Here is a 14,674-nt window from a genome sequence, read left to right as displayed (position 1 = left end):
TAGATGGGTCACACCTCTCAGGTACTAACTGGGCCACACCTCTCAGGTACTAGATGGGTCACACCTCTCAGGTACTAACTGGGCCACACCTCAGGTACTAGATGGGTCACAACTCTGAGGTACTAGCTGGGTCACACCTCTCAGGTACTAGTTGGGTCACACCTCTCATGTACTAACTGGGTCACACCTCTCAGGTACTTACTGGGTCACACCTCTCAGGTACTAGATGGGTCACACCTCTCAGTACTTGCTGGGTCACACCTCTAAGGTACTAGCTGGGTCACATCTCTCAGGTACTAACTGGGTCACAACTCTCACGTACTAACTGGGTCACACCTCTCAGGTACTAGATGGGTCACACCTCTCAGGTACTAGCTGGGTCACATCTCTCGGGTACTAGCTGGGTCACATCTCTCAGGTACTAGCTGGGTCACACCTCTCAGGTACTAGCTGGGTCACACCTCTCAGGTACTAGCTGGGTCACACCTCTCAGGTACTAGCTGGGTCACATCTCTCAGGTACTAACTGGGTCACACCTCTCACATACTAACTGGGTCACACCTCTTACGTACTAACTGGGTCACACCTCTCAGGTACTAGCTGGGTCACATCTCTCAGGTACTAACTGGGTCACATCTCTCAGGTAATAACTGGGTCACACCTCTCACGTACTAACTGGGTCGCACCTCTTAGGTACTAGATGGGTCACACCTCTCAGGTACTAACTGGGTCACACCTCTCAGGTACTAACTGGGTCACACCTCTTACGTACTAACTGTGTCACACCACTCAGGTACTAGATGGGTCACACCTCTCAGGTACTAACTGGGTCACATCTCTCAGGTACTAACTGGGTCACACATCTGAGGTACTAACTGGGTCACACCTCTCACGTACTAGATGGGTCACATCTCTCAGGTACCAACTGGGTCACACCTCTCAGGTACTAGATGGGTCACACCTCTCAGTTACTAGATGGGTCACTCCTCTCAGGTACTAGATGGGTCACTCCTCTCAGGTACTAACTGGGTCACACCTCTCAGGTACTAGATGGGCCACACCTCTCAGGTACTAACTGGGTCACACCACTCAGGTACTAGATGGGCCACACCTCTCAAGTACTAACTGGATCCACCACTCAGGTACTAGATGGGTCACACCTCTTAGGTACTAGATGGGTCACACCTCTCAGGTACTAGATGGGTCACACCTCTCAGGTACTAGATGGGTCACACCTCTCAGGTACTAGATGGGTCAAAGCCTCTCAGGTACTAGATGGGTCACACATCTGAGGTACTAGATGGCTCACACCTCTCAGGTGCTAGATGGGCGCACCTCTCAGGTACTAGATGGGTCACACCTGTCGGGTACTAGATGGGTCACACATCTGAGGTACTAGATGGGTCACACCTCTTAGGTACTAGATGGGCCGCACCTCTCAGGTACTAGATGGGTCGCACCTCTCAGGTACTAGATGGGTCGCACCTCTCGGGTACTAGATAGGTCGCTCCTCTCGGGTACTAGATGGGTCGCACCTCTCAGGTACTAGATGGGTCGCACCTCTCAGGTACTGGATGGGCCGCACCTCTCAGGTACTGGATGGGTCACACCTCTCAGGTACTAACTGGGTCACACCTCTCAAGTACTAGATGGGCCACACCTCTCAGGTACTAACTGGGTCACACCACTCAGGTACTAACTGGGTCACACCTCTCAGGTACTAACTGGGTCATGTTGTGCAGTGAATAAAGTGTAAGCAGAGCTTTTTACTGAGATATTACATAAAAACGTGTTATAATAAGATACAGCTTCTTGTGGTTGCTCTATATATTAATGGGACAGTTTAGTCAAAATTAAACTTTCATTTTTCAGTTAGAGCAGTAAATCTAAATTGGGATGTGCTAAAAGGAATGACAAGGGTGAATGACAAAATGGAATGCCCATAGACTTTAATGGGATGTAAAATTAAAAGTGTTAAAGCAACAAAACTATGAGACATATTAACTAGATATTTACTAGATATGTTCCCCAGGTATAGTAGCATATTCTGAAAGTGAGATTACATCAGATTATAGCTGCTTTCTATGGAATGACAAGGGTGAATGACGTAATGGAATGCCCATACACTATAATGGTATTACATTTAAAAGTGCTATAGCAGGGGGGAACTTCCGGGAGGCGGCCATGACAGGTCGCACACTAACACTCTGCTCCAGCATTCTAGCTATTTTTGACTGTTATTTTGCTCCAGATGGCTAAGCTGCTAACGATTTACTCAGCTTATTGACCTCTTACATATCCTGTGTCAGATGAGCCCAAGCTTTAAGGATAGAGACGACTGTGAGCACCCGGAGCCAGCAGTAAGGTTGAGGCCTTCATCTTACCCCCCGGCGAGGCACACATGGGCCTTGTCGTTAGGCAGCACATAGTGCTGAGAGCAAAGAACCAGGTGTGATTTTTCTAACAAAGCATCAGGAGATTACCAGTGCAATTTATGATACCCTGTTCAGTGTGCTGACCGGATAACCTATACAGAAGGTTACTATGAATGAGATGAGTGCTAATGCCGTGCTACAAGTGCTGCGCAATCTGCTGTCGGATCACCATGCTGCCTTAGAGGTAGAGATGGCTGTAGCATTTAACCCTGGCGGTTATATCGCTTCCCAGCAAGTTATCCCAGTCAGACCTGTTTTGGGTGACGGCGCTCTGGGGCCCCAGCGCTTTAAGCCTCCCTTACCTACAATGGACAAATTGTGCACTACCGCAGGATCTGAGTCTGGGGATGAGGCCATTGATGGCGTTAATGTCACACGGATTACCGCCGATTATAGAACTGTTACAGGACACAGTAAGGGAAATGCAGCAGTGGCTCATTCCGTTTCTCTCTCAGATGGGGAACATATAACCAAGGGAGCCCATGTAGAGCATTCATCCCGAGACCGTGGAGGTTCATGGGCAAGAATACAAAGATTCTCAGTGTTTTTACAAGATTTGAAAACCCCTTGCTATTCAGATGAACGGTTGTTCAATTGGGACACTGGTTAGGAACAGGAACGATACCCTCTTACCATTACCCATTTCTGGCTTAGTTTTGGGGTGATCAGAGGATTGACTGACAAAGGAGACTGTATTAGGGGGACTCGCATTGAAGTTGGCTAGCCCGGTCCATAGCTGGGACTGAATGCGCTTATGTCAAATATTTTCTATGCAGCTATAGTTTGTTTGTGAGCCCCTATAATATAACCCGAGGTGTTCATAATGGGTGATGCAGCCTAGATTTATTAGTAATCTTTGGACCTTGTTGCTGTTTTACTTCTAAATGTATATAAGTTGTATCCTCCTTCCATAATAGTGCTTTAGTATATATAAGAATATCTCTCCTCATAGCATGTGCCTATTGATTTTGAAACTCTTACACAGAGCCCTAAGTGATTACACATTCCTATCCTAGCCCAAAGTGATACTTGCTTTTTACAGCCTCATATAAGAAATAGTAGGATAGGTGAGTTTTGCCTTGTTGTTTAGCCAGAAGTATTTTCCCTTGGCAGATAACTAGTCAGAGCTCTGTGGGAAAGATCATAGAAGCAGGTATCGTGTTATATATTATGTATTCTAACCTGAAAGCAGAAGTATGTGTTTGCCACAAATTTGTACTAATATTCATATTAGGATGTTGTGCGGTGGTGTGCAGCCTACGGCCGGGGCGGTACACCATGCGCATGGCTTTTTAATCAACTTTTATGATTGATGGAGTATTTGAAATAGTGGTCTGGGTTGAGGCTGTTTACATAATTAATTTTAATGATACTGCTTTATTAGTTCAGATTCCCAAGTTATGCAATCAGGCACAGTTTATTTTTTGCTCATGTTAGATCACTCCATAACATGTTATGAAAATGTTCCTTTCTTCAAACCGGTCAGCACAGATAATTTCCATTACAGCACTTGTCGATAATATTATTCTATCTAGTGTCTCCAAATATTCATAATGTATCTCATTTGTTTAAATATTATACCTTCTACTACACCTTGAATAATAATGTTGCACCTAAAGAAAAACATTATAAAATCTGAGGTTCAGTTGGGACCCATGAGTGGTCTCCTTAGTACCATTGTACCTTCTACTATTTTATTTTATATGTTGTGAGGTCCAAAAGTGGCCTCTGCTGTGGGGGAGAAGGTCCATAACTCTATTGGCATTTCTTTTTTATGTTATGTACTTGAATTTATCTCTGTATACCTTGCTTGTATGTCATTTCATAAAACCTCAATAAAAAAAAAAAAAAAAAAAAAAAAAAAGTGCTATAGCAACAAAAATATCAGACATATCAAATAGATATTTACCAGATATGTTCCCCAGGTACAGTAGCATATTCTGAAAGTGAGATTACAGCAGATTATAGCTGCTTTCTATGGAATGACAAGGGTGAATGACAAAATGGAATGCCCATAGACTATAATGGTATTACATTTAAAAGTGCTATAGAAACACAAATATGAGACATATCAACTAGATATTTACCAGATATGTTCCCCAGGTACAGTAGCATATTCTGAAAGTGATATTAAGTGAGATTATAGCTGTTTTCTATGGAATGACAAGGGTGAATTACAAAATGAAATGCCCATAGACTATAATGGTATTACATTTAAAAGTTCTATAGCAACAAAAATATCAGACATATCAAATAGATATTTACCAGATATGTTCCCCATGTACAGTATCATATTCTGAAAGTGAGATTATAGCTGCATTCTATGTAATGACAAGGGTGAATGACAAAATGGAATGTCCATAGACTATAATGGGATTACATTTAGTGCTATAGCAACAAAAATATGAGACATATCAAGTAGATATTTACCAGATATGTTCCCCAGGTACAGTAGCATATTCTGAAAGTGAGATTACATCAGATTATAGCTGCTTTCTAAGGAATGACAAGGGTGAATGACTAAATGGAATGCCCATAGACTATAATGGGATTACATTTAGTGCTATAGCAACAAAAATATGAGACATATCAAGTAGATATTTACTAGATATGTTCCCCAGGTACAGTAGCATATTCTGAAAGTGAGATTACGTGAGATTATAGTTGCTTTCTATGGAATGACAAGGGTGAATGACAAAGTGGAATGCCCATAAACTATAATAGGATTACATTTAGTGCTAGATAAACACAAATATGAGACATATCAAATAGATATTTACTAGATATGTTCCCCAGGTACAGTAGCATATTCTGAAAGTGAGATTACGTCAAATTATAGTTGCTTTCTATGGAATGACAAGGGTGAATGAGAAAATGGAATGTCCATATACTTTAATGGGATGTAAAATTAAAAGTGTTAAAGCAACAAAACTATGAGACATATCAACTAGATATTTACCAGATATGTTCCCCAGGTACAGTATCATATTCTGAAAGTGAGATTACGTGAGATTATAGCTGCTTTCTATGGAATGACAAGGGTGAATGACATAATGGAATGCCCATAGACTATAATGGTATTACATTTAAAAGTGCTATAGAAACACAAATATGAGACATATCAAGTAGATATTTACTAGATATGTTCCCCAGGTACAGTAGCATATTCTGAAAGTGAGATTAAGTGAAATTATAGCTGTTTTCTATGGAATGACAAGGGTGAATGACAAAATTAAATGCCCATAGACTATAATAGGATTACATTTAGTGCTATAGCAACACAAATATGAGACATATCAAGTAGATATTTACCAGATATGTTCCCCAGGTACAGTATCATATTCTGAAAGTGAGATTACGTGAGATTATAGCTGCATTCTATGGAATTACAAGGGTGAATGACAAAATGGAATGCCCATAGACTATAATAGGATTACATTTAGTGCTATAGCAACACAAATATGAGACATATCAAGTAGATATTTACCAGATATGTTCCCCAGGTACAGTAGCATATTCTGAAAGTAAGATTAAGTGAGATTATAGCTGTTTTCTATGGAATGACAAGGGTGAATGACAAAATGGAATGCCCATAGACTATAATGGTATTACATTTAAAAGTGCTATAGCAACAAAAATATCAGACATATCAAATAGATATTTACCAGATATGTTCCCCAGGTACAGTAGCATATTCTGAAAGTAAGATTAAGTGAGATTATAGCTGTTTTCTATGGAATGACAAGGGTGAATGACAAAATGGAATGTCCATAGACTATAATGGGATTACATTTAGTGCTATAGAAACACAAATATGAGACATATCAAGTAGATATTTACCAGATATGTTCCCCAGGTACAGTAGCATATTCTGAAAGTGAGATTACATCAGATTATAGCTGCTTTCTATGGAATGACAAGGGTGAATGACTAAATGGAATGCCCATAGACTATAATGGGATTACATTTAGTGCTATAGCAACAAAAATATGAGACATATCAAGTAGATATTTACCAGATATGTTCCCCAGGTACAGTAGCATATTCTGAAAGTGAGATTACATCAGATTATAGCTGCTTTCTATGGAATGACAAGGGTGAATGACTAAATGGAATGCCCATAGACTATAATAGGATTACATTTAGTGCTATAGAAACACAAATATGAGACATATCAAGTAGATATTTACCAGATATGTTCCCCAGGTACAGTAGCATATTCTGAAAGTGAGATTACAGCAGATTATAGCTGTTTGCTATGGAATGACAAGAGTGAATGACAAAATGGAATGCCCATAGACTATAATGGGATTACATTTAAAAGTGCTATAGCAACAAAAGTATCAGACATATCAAATAGATATTTACTAGATATGTTCCCCAGGTACAGTAGCATATTCTGAAAGTGAGATTACGTCAAATTATAGCTGCTTTCTATGGAATGACAAGGGTGAATGACAAAATGGAATGTCCATAGACTTTAATGGGATGTAAAATTAAAAGTGTTGAAGCAACAAAACTATGAGACATATCAACTAGATATTTACCAGATATGTTCCCCAGGTACAGTAGCATATTCTGAAAGTGAGATTACAGCAGATTATAGCTGTTTGCTATGGAATGACAAGGGTGAATGACAAAATGGAATGCCCATAAACTATAATGGGATGTAAAATTAAAAGTGTTGAAGCAACAAAACCATGAGACATATCAACTAGATATTTACCAGATATGTTCCCCAGGTACCGTAGCATATCCTGAAAGTGAGATTATAGCTGTTTTCCATGGAATTACAAGGGTGAAAGACAAAATGGAATGCCTTTAGACTATAATAGGATTACATTTAGTGCTATAACAACAAAAATATCAGACATATCAAATAGATATTTACCAGATATGTTCTCCAGGTACAGTAGCATATTCTGAAAGTGAGATTACGTCAGATTATAGCTGCTTTCTATGAAATGACAAGGGTGAATGACATAATGGAATACCCATAGACTATAATGGGATTACATTTAAAAGTGCTATAGCAATGAAAATACGAGACATATCAACTAGATATTTACCAGATATGTTCCACAGGTGCAGTAACATATTCTGAAAGTGAGATTATATCAGATTATAACTGCTTTCTATGGAATGACAAGGGTGAATGACAAAATGGAATGCCTATAGACTATAATAGGATTACATGTAGTGCTATAGCAACAAAAATATGAGACATATCAAGTAGATGCTTACCAGATATGTTCCCCAGGTACAGTAGCATATTCTAAAAGTGAGATTACATCAGATTATAGCTGCTTTCTATGGAATGACAAGGGTGAATGACAAAATAGAATGCCCATCCTATTATATAAAAGACCAAGTGTGTTTGTCCGAAGCTGTCATGCGCAGTAGAGACAGCACGAGGACAAACACACCTGGCCTTATCTGACATGCTGTTTGCGGCGGTGGGGCGAAAGGGGGCGTGGCCGGACTGGAGAGAAGGGAGAGAAATAGAAAGAGAGGGGGAGAGACAAAAAGAGATAGGAAAGAGCAGAAGAGAGGGGAAAGAGCAGAAGAGATGGGGGAGAGAGAGCAAAAGAGAGGGGAAAGAGCAAAATAGACGGAAGAGAGAGAAAAAGAGAGGGAGGAGAGAGAGAGCAAGAGAGGGGGAGAGAGAAAATAAGAGGGGGAAAGAGAGAAAGCAAAAGAGAGGGGAAGAGAGAGAGCAAAAGAAGAGAGGGGGAGAGAGAGCAAAAGAGAGAGGGAGAGAGAGCAATAAAGAGGGGAAGAGAGAGAGCAAAAGAGAGGGATGGAGAGAGAGCAAAAGAGAGGGGAAGGAGTAAAATAGAGGGAAGAGAGAGCAAAAGAGAGGGGGAGAGAGAGCAAAAGAGAGGGGGGAGAGAGAGAGCAAAAGAGAGGGGGGAGAGAGAGAAAAAGAGAGGGGGGAGAGAGAGAGCAAAAGAGAGGGGGGAGAGAGAGCACAAAGAGAGGGATAGAGAGAGCAAAAGAGAGGGATGGAGAGAAAGAGCAAAAAAGGGGAAAGAGAGAGAGCAAAAGAGAGGGGGGAGAGAGAGCACAAAAGAGGGGGAGAGAGAGCGCAAAAGAGAGGGGGGAGAAAGAGCAAAAGAGAGGGGGGGAGAGAAAGCAAAAGAGAGGGGGAGAGGAAGAGCAAAAGAGAGGGGGGAGAGAGAGCAAAAGAGAGGGGGGAGAGAGAGCAAAAGAGAAGGGGGAGAGAGAGCAATAAAGAGGGGAAGAGAGAGAGTAAAAGAGAGGGATGGAGAGAGCAAAAGAGAGGGGAAGGAGCAAAATAGGGGGAAGAGAGAGCAATATAGAGGGGTAGAGAGATAGCAAAAGAGAGGGGGGAGAGAGAGAGCAAAAGAGAGGGGGGAGAGAGAGAGCAAAAGAGAGGAGGGAGAAAGAGAGAGCACAAAGAGAGGAATAGAGAGAGAGAGAGCAAAAGAGAGGGATGGAGAGAAAGAGCAAAAAAAAAAGGGGAAAGAGACAGAGCAAAAGAGAGGGGGGAGAGAGAGAGCACAAAAGAGAGGGGGAAGAGAGAGCACAAAAGAGAGGGGAGAGAGAGCGCAAAAGAGAGGGGGGAAGAGAGAGCACAAAAGAGAGGGGCAGAGAGAGCCCGCAAAAGAGGGGGGAGAGAGAGAGTGCAAAAGAGAGAGAGAACGCAAGAGAGAGGGGGAGAGAGAGAGCAAAAAAAAGAGGGGGGAGAGCGCAAAAGAGGGGGGAGAGAGAGCGCAAAAGAGAGGGGGGAGAAAGAGCAAAAGAGAGGGGGGAGAGAAAGCAAAAGAGAGGGGGAGAGGAAGAGCAAAAAAGAGGGGGGAGAGAGAGAGCAACAGAGAGGGGGAGAGAGAGCAAAAGAGAGGGGGGAGAGAGAGCAAAAGAGGGGGGAGAGAGAGAGAGCAAAACAGAGGTGGAGCGAGAGAGAGAGAGCAAGGGGTGGGACCGCTGTACTGCAAAAAATGGCCCATGTAAACGGGCTTTAGGACTAGTAGACTATAATGGTATTACATTTTAAAGTTCTATAGCAACAAAAATATCAGACATATCAAATAGATATTTACCAGATATGTTCCCCAGGTACAGTAGCATATTCTGAAAGTGAGATTACGTCAGATTATAGCTGCTTTCTATGGAATGACAAGGGTGAATGACAAAATGGAATGCCCATAGACTATAATGGGATTACATTTAAAAGTGCTATAGCAACGAAAATACGAGACATATCAAATAGATATTTACCAAATATGTTCCCAAGGGTACAGTAGCACATATTCTGAAAGTGAGATTATGTCAGATTATAGCTGCTTTCTATGGAATGGCAAGGGTGAATGACAAAATGGAATGCCCATAGACTATAATGGGATTACATTTAGTGCTATAGCAACAAAAATATAATATAATGGGATTGCATGGAACAAGTATATATAAACTGCGCTTTCCAATTATCACATAAATTATTTCACAACAGATATAGAACCAACATATTAAAATACCATAGAAAGTAAGTGGTATATAGTTTTACGTACACTATACAATACAGAGAATATAGGGTAAAACTTCAAAGTGACCTGTATACTTATAACCAGATCAGAAAAGTGTATATCACCCCTGTTGGTATATAAGTTCCTGCATATAATGGAAGCAGAGGAAAATGTATTTTCCAATATATGTCCCTGGAAAGCGGTGTGGACAATTCCAAGCGGTGGCCTCAATGTCAATGGATGCTGCTCTTATACTGAGAGGACTGTGATCCCCCTCCCAAATGGTACAGTAGCATATTCTGAAAGTGAGATTACATCAGATTATAGCTGCTTTCTATGAAATGACAAGGGTGAATGACATAATGGAATACCCATAGACTATAATGGGATTACATTTAAAAGTGCTATAGCAATGAAAATACGAGACATATCAACTAGATATTTACCAGATATGTTCCACAGGTGCAGTAACATATTCTGAAAGTGAGATTATATCAGATTATAACTGCTTTCTATGGAATGACAAGGGTGAATGACAAAATGGAATGCCTATAGACTATAATAGGATTACATGTAGTGCTATAGCAACAAAAATATGAGACATATCAAGTAGATGCTTACCAGATATGTTCCCCAGGTACAGTAGCATATTCTAAAAGTGAGATTACATCAGATTATAGCTGCTTTCTATGGAATGACAAGGGTGAATGACAAAATAGAATGCCCATCCTATTATATAAAAGACCAAGTGTGTTTGTCCGAAGCTGTCATGCGCAGTAGAGACAGCACGAGGACAAACACACCTGGCCTTATCTGACATGCTGTTTGCGGCGGTGGGGCGAAAGGGGGCGTGGCCGGACTGGAGAGAAGGGAGAGAAATAGAAAGAGAGGGGGAGAGACAAAAAGAGATAGGAAAGAGCAGAAGAGAGGGGAAAGAGCAGAAGAGATGGGGGAGAGAGAGCAAAAGAGAGGGGAAAGAGCAAAATAGACGGAAGAGAGAGAAAAAGAGAGGGAGGAGAGAGAGAGCAAGAGAGGGGGAGAGAGAAAATAAGAGGGGGAAAGAGAGAAAGCAAAAGAGAGGGGAAGAGAGAGAGCAAAAGAAGAGAGGGGGAGAGAGAGCAAAAGAGAGAGGGAGAGAGAGCAATAAAGAGGGGAAGAGAGAGAGCAAAAGAGAGGGATGGAGAGAGAGCAAAAGAGAGGGGAAGGAGTAAAATAGAGGGAAGAGAGAGCAAAAGAGAGGGGGAGAGAGAGCAAAAGAGAGGGGGGAGAGAGAGAGCAAAAGAGAGGGGGGAGAGAGAGAAAAAGAGAGGGGGGAGAGAGAGAGCAAAAGAGAGGGGGGAGAGAGAGCACAAAGAGAGGGATAGAGAGAGCAAAAGAGAGGGATGGAGAGAAAGAGCAAAAAAGGGGAAAGAGAGAGAGCAAAAGAGAGGGGGGAGAGAGAGCGCAAAAGAGGGGGAGAGAGAGCGCAAAAGAGAGGGGGGAGAAAGAGCAAAAGAGAGGGGGGAGAGAAAGCAAAAGAGAGGGGGAGAGGAAGAGCAAAAGAGAGGGGGGAGAGAGAGCAAAAGAGAGGGGGGAGAGAGAGCAAAAGAGAAGGGGGAGAGAGAGCAATAAAGAGGGGAAGAGAGAGAGTAAAAGAGAGGGATGGAGAGAGCAAAAGAGAGGGGAAGGAGCAAAATAGGGGGAAGAGAGAGCAATATAGAGGGGTAGAGAGATAGCAAAAGAGAGGGGGGAGAGAGAGAGCAAAAGAGAGGGGGGAGAGAGAGAGCAAAAGAGAGGAGGGAGAAAGAGAGAGCACAAAGAGAGGAATAGAGAGAGAGAGAGCAAAAGAGAGGGATGGAGAGAAAGAGCAAAAAAAAAAGGGGAAAGAGACAGAGCAAAAGAGAGGGGGGAGAGAGAGAGCACAAAAGAGAGGGGGAAGAGAGAGCACAAAAGAGAGGGGAGAGAGAGCGCAAAAGAGAGGGGGGAAGAGAGAGCACAAAAGAGAGGGGCAGAGAGAGCCCGCAAAAGAGGGGGGAGAGAGAGAGTGCAAAAGAGAGAGAGAACGCAAGAGAGAGGGGGAGAGAGAGAGCAAAAAAAAGAGGGGGGAGAGCGCAAAAGAGGGGGGAGAGAGAGCGCAAAAGAGAGGGGGGAGAAAGAGCAAAAGAGAGGGGGGGAGAGAAAGCAAAAGAGAGGGGGAGAGGAAGAGCAAAAAAGAGGGGGGAGAGAGAGAGCAACAGAGAGGGGGAGAGAGAGCAAAAGAGAGGGGGGAGAGAGAGCAAAAGAGGGGGGAGAGAGAGAGAGCAAAACAGAGGTGGAGCGAGAGAGAGAGAGCAAGGGGTGGGACCGCTGTACTGCAAAAAATGGCCCATGTAAACGGGCTTTAGGACTAGTAGACTATAATGGTATTACATTTTAAAGTTCTATAGCAACAAAAATATCAGACATATCAAATAGATATTTACCAGATATGTTCCCCAGGTACAGTAGCATATTCTGAAAGTGAGATTACGTCAGATTATAGCTGCTTTCTATGGAATGACAAGGGTGAATGACAAAATGGAATGCCCATAGACTATAATGGGATTACATTTAAAAGTGCTATAGCAACGAAAATACGAGACATATCAAATAGATATTTACCAAATATGTTCCCAAGGGTACAGTAGCACATATTCTGAAAGTGAGATTATGTCAGATTATAGCTGCTTTCTATGGAATGGCAAGGGTGAATGACAAAATGGAATGCCCATAGACTATAATGGGATTACATTTAGTGCTATAGCAACAAAAATATAATATAATGGGATTGCATGGAACAAGTATATATAAACTGCGCTTTCCAATTATCACATAAATTATTTCACAACAGATATAGAACCAACATATTAAAATACCATAGAAAGTAAGTGGTATATAGTTTTACGTACACTATACAATACAGAGAATATAGGGTAAAACTTCAAAGTGACCTGTATACTTATAACCAGATCAGAAAAGTGTATATCACCCCTGTTGGTATATAAGTTCCTGCATATAATGGAAGCAGAGGAAAATGTATTTTCCAATATATGTCCCTGGAAAGCGGTGTGGACAATTCCAAGCGGTGGCCTCAATGTCAATGGATGCTGCTCTTATACTGAGAGGACTGTGATCCCCCTCCCAAATGGTACAGTAGCATATTCTGAAAGTGAGATTACATCAGATTATAGCTGCTTTCTAAGGAATGACAAGGGTGAATGACTAAATGGAATGCCCATAGACTATAATAGGATTACATTTAGTGCTATAGAAACACAAATATGAGACATATCAAGTAGATATTTACCAGATATGTTCCCCAGGTACAGTAGCATATTCTGAAAGTGAGATGACATCAGATTATAGCTGTTTGCTATGGAATGACAAGGGCGAATGACAAAATGGAATGCCCATAAACTATAATGGGATGTAAAATTAAAAGTGTTGAAGCAACAAAACCATGAGACATATCAACTAGATATTTACCAGATATGTTCCCCAGGTACCGTAGCATATCCTGAAAGTGAGATTATAGCTGTTTTCCATGGAATTACAAGGGTGAAAGACAAAATGGAATGCCTTTAGACTATAATGGGATTACATTTAAAAGTGCTATAGCAACAAAAATATCAGACATATCAAATAGATATTTACCAGATATGTTCTCCAGGTACAGTAGCATATTCTGAAAGTGAGATTATGTCAGATTATAACTGCTTTCTATGGAATGACAAGGGTGAATGACAAAATGGAATGCCCATAGACTATAATAGGATTACATGTAGTGCTATAGCAACATAAATATGAGACATATCAAATAGATATTTACCAGATATGTTCCCCAGGTACAGTAGCATATTCTAAAAGTGAGATTACATAAGATTATAGCTGCTTTCTATGGAATGACAAGGGTGAATGACAAAATAGAATGCCCATCCTATTATATAAAAGGCCAAGTGTGTTTGTCCGAAGCTGTCATGCGCAGTAGAGACAGCACGAGGACAAACACACCTGGCCTTATCTGACATGCTGTTTGCGGCGGTGGGGCGAAAGGGGGTGTGGCCGGACTGGGGCGTAGCCGTGGCCGGGCGCGGGAGAGAGGGGAGAGAAATAGAAAGAGAGGGGGAGAGACAAAAAGAGATAGGAAAGAGCAGAAGAGAGGGGAAAGAGCAGAAGAGATGGGGGAGAGAGAGCAAAAGAGAGGGGAAAGAGCAAAATAGACGGAAGAGAGAGAAAAAGAGAGGGAGGAGAGAGAGAGCAAAAGAGAGGGGGAGAGAGAAAATAAGAGGGGGAAAGAGAGAAAGCAAAAGAGAGGGGAAGAGAGAGAGCAAAAGAAGAGAGGGGGAGAGAGAGCAAAAGAGAGGGGGAGAGAGAGCAATAAAGAGGGGAAGAGAGAGAGCAAAAGAGAGGGATGGAGAGAGAGCAAAAGAGAGGGGAAGGAGCAAAATAGAGGGAAGAGAGAGCAAAAGAGAGGGGGAGAGAGAGCAATATAGAGGGGTAGAGAGAGAGCAAAAGAGAGGGGGGAGAGAGAGAGCAAAAGAGAGGGGGGAGAGATAGAGCAAAAGAGAGGGGGGAGAGATAGAGCAAAAGAGAGGGGGGAGAGAGAGAGCAAAAGAGAGGGGGGAGAGAGAGAGCACAAAGAGAGGGATAGAGAGAGCAAAAGAGAGGGATGGAGAGAAAGAGCAAAAAAAGGGGAAAGAGAGAGAGCAAAAGAGAGGGGGGAGAGAGAGCGCAAAAGAGGGGGGAGAGAGAGCGCAA

Source organism: Bombina bombina, chromosome 7 (genome assembly GCF_027579735.1).
Source record: "Bombina bombina isolate aBomBom1 chromosome 7, aBomBom1.pri, whole genome shotgun sequence".
Taxonomy (NCBI): Eukaryota; Metazoa; Chordata; class Amphibia; order Anura; family Bombinatoridae; genus Bombina; species Bombina bombina.
This window is presented reverse-complemented; position numbering follows the sequence as displayed.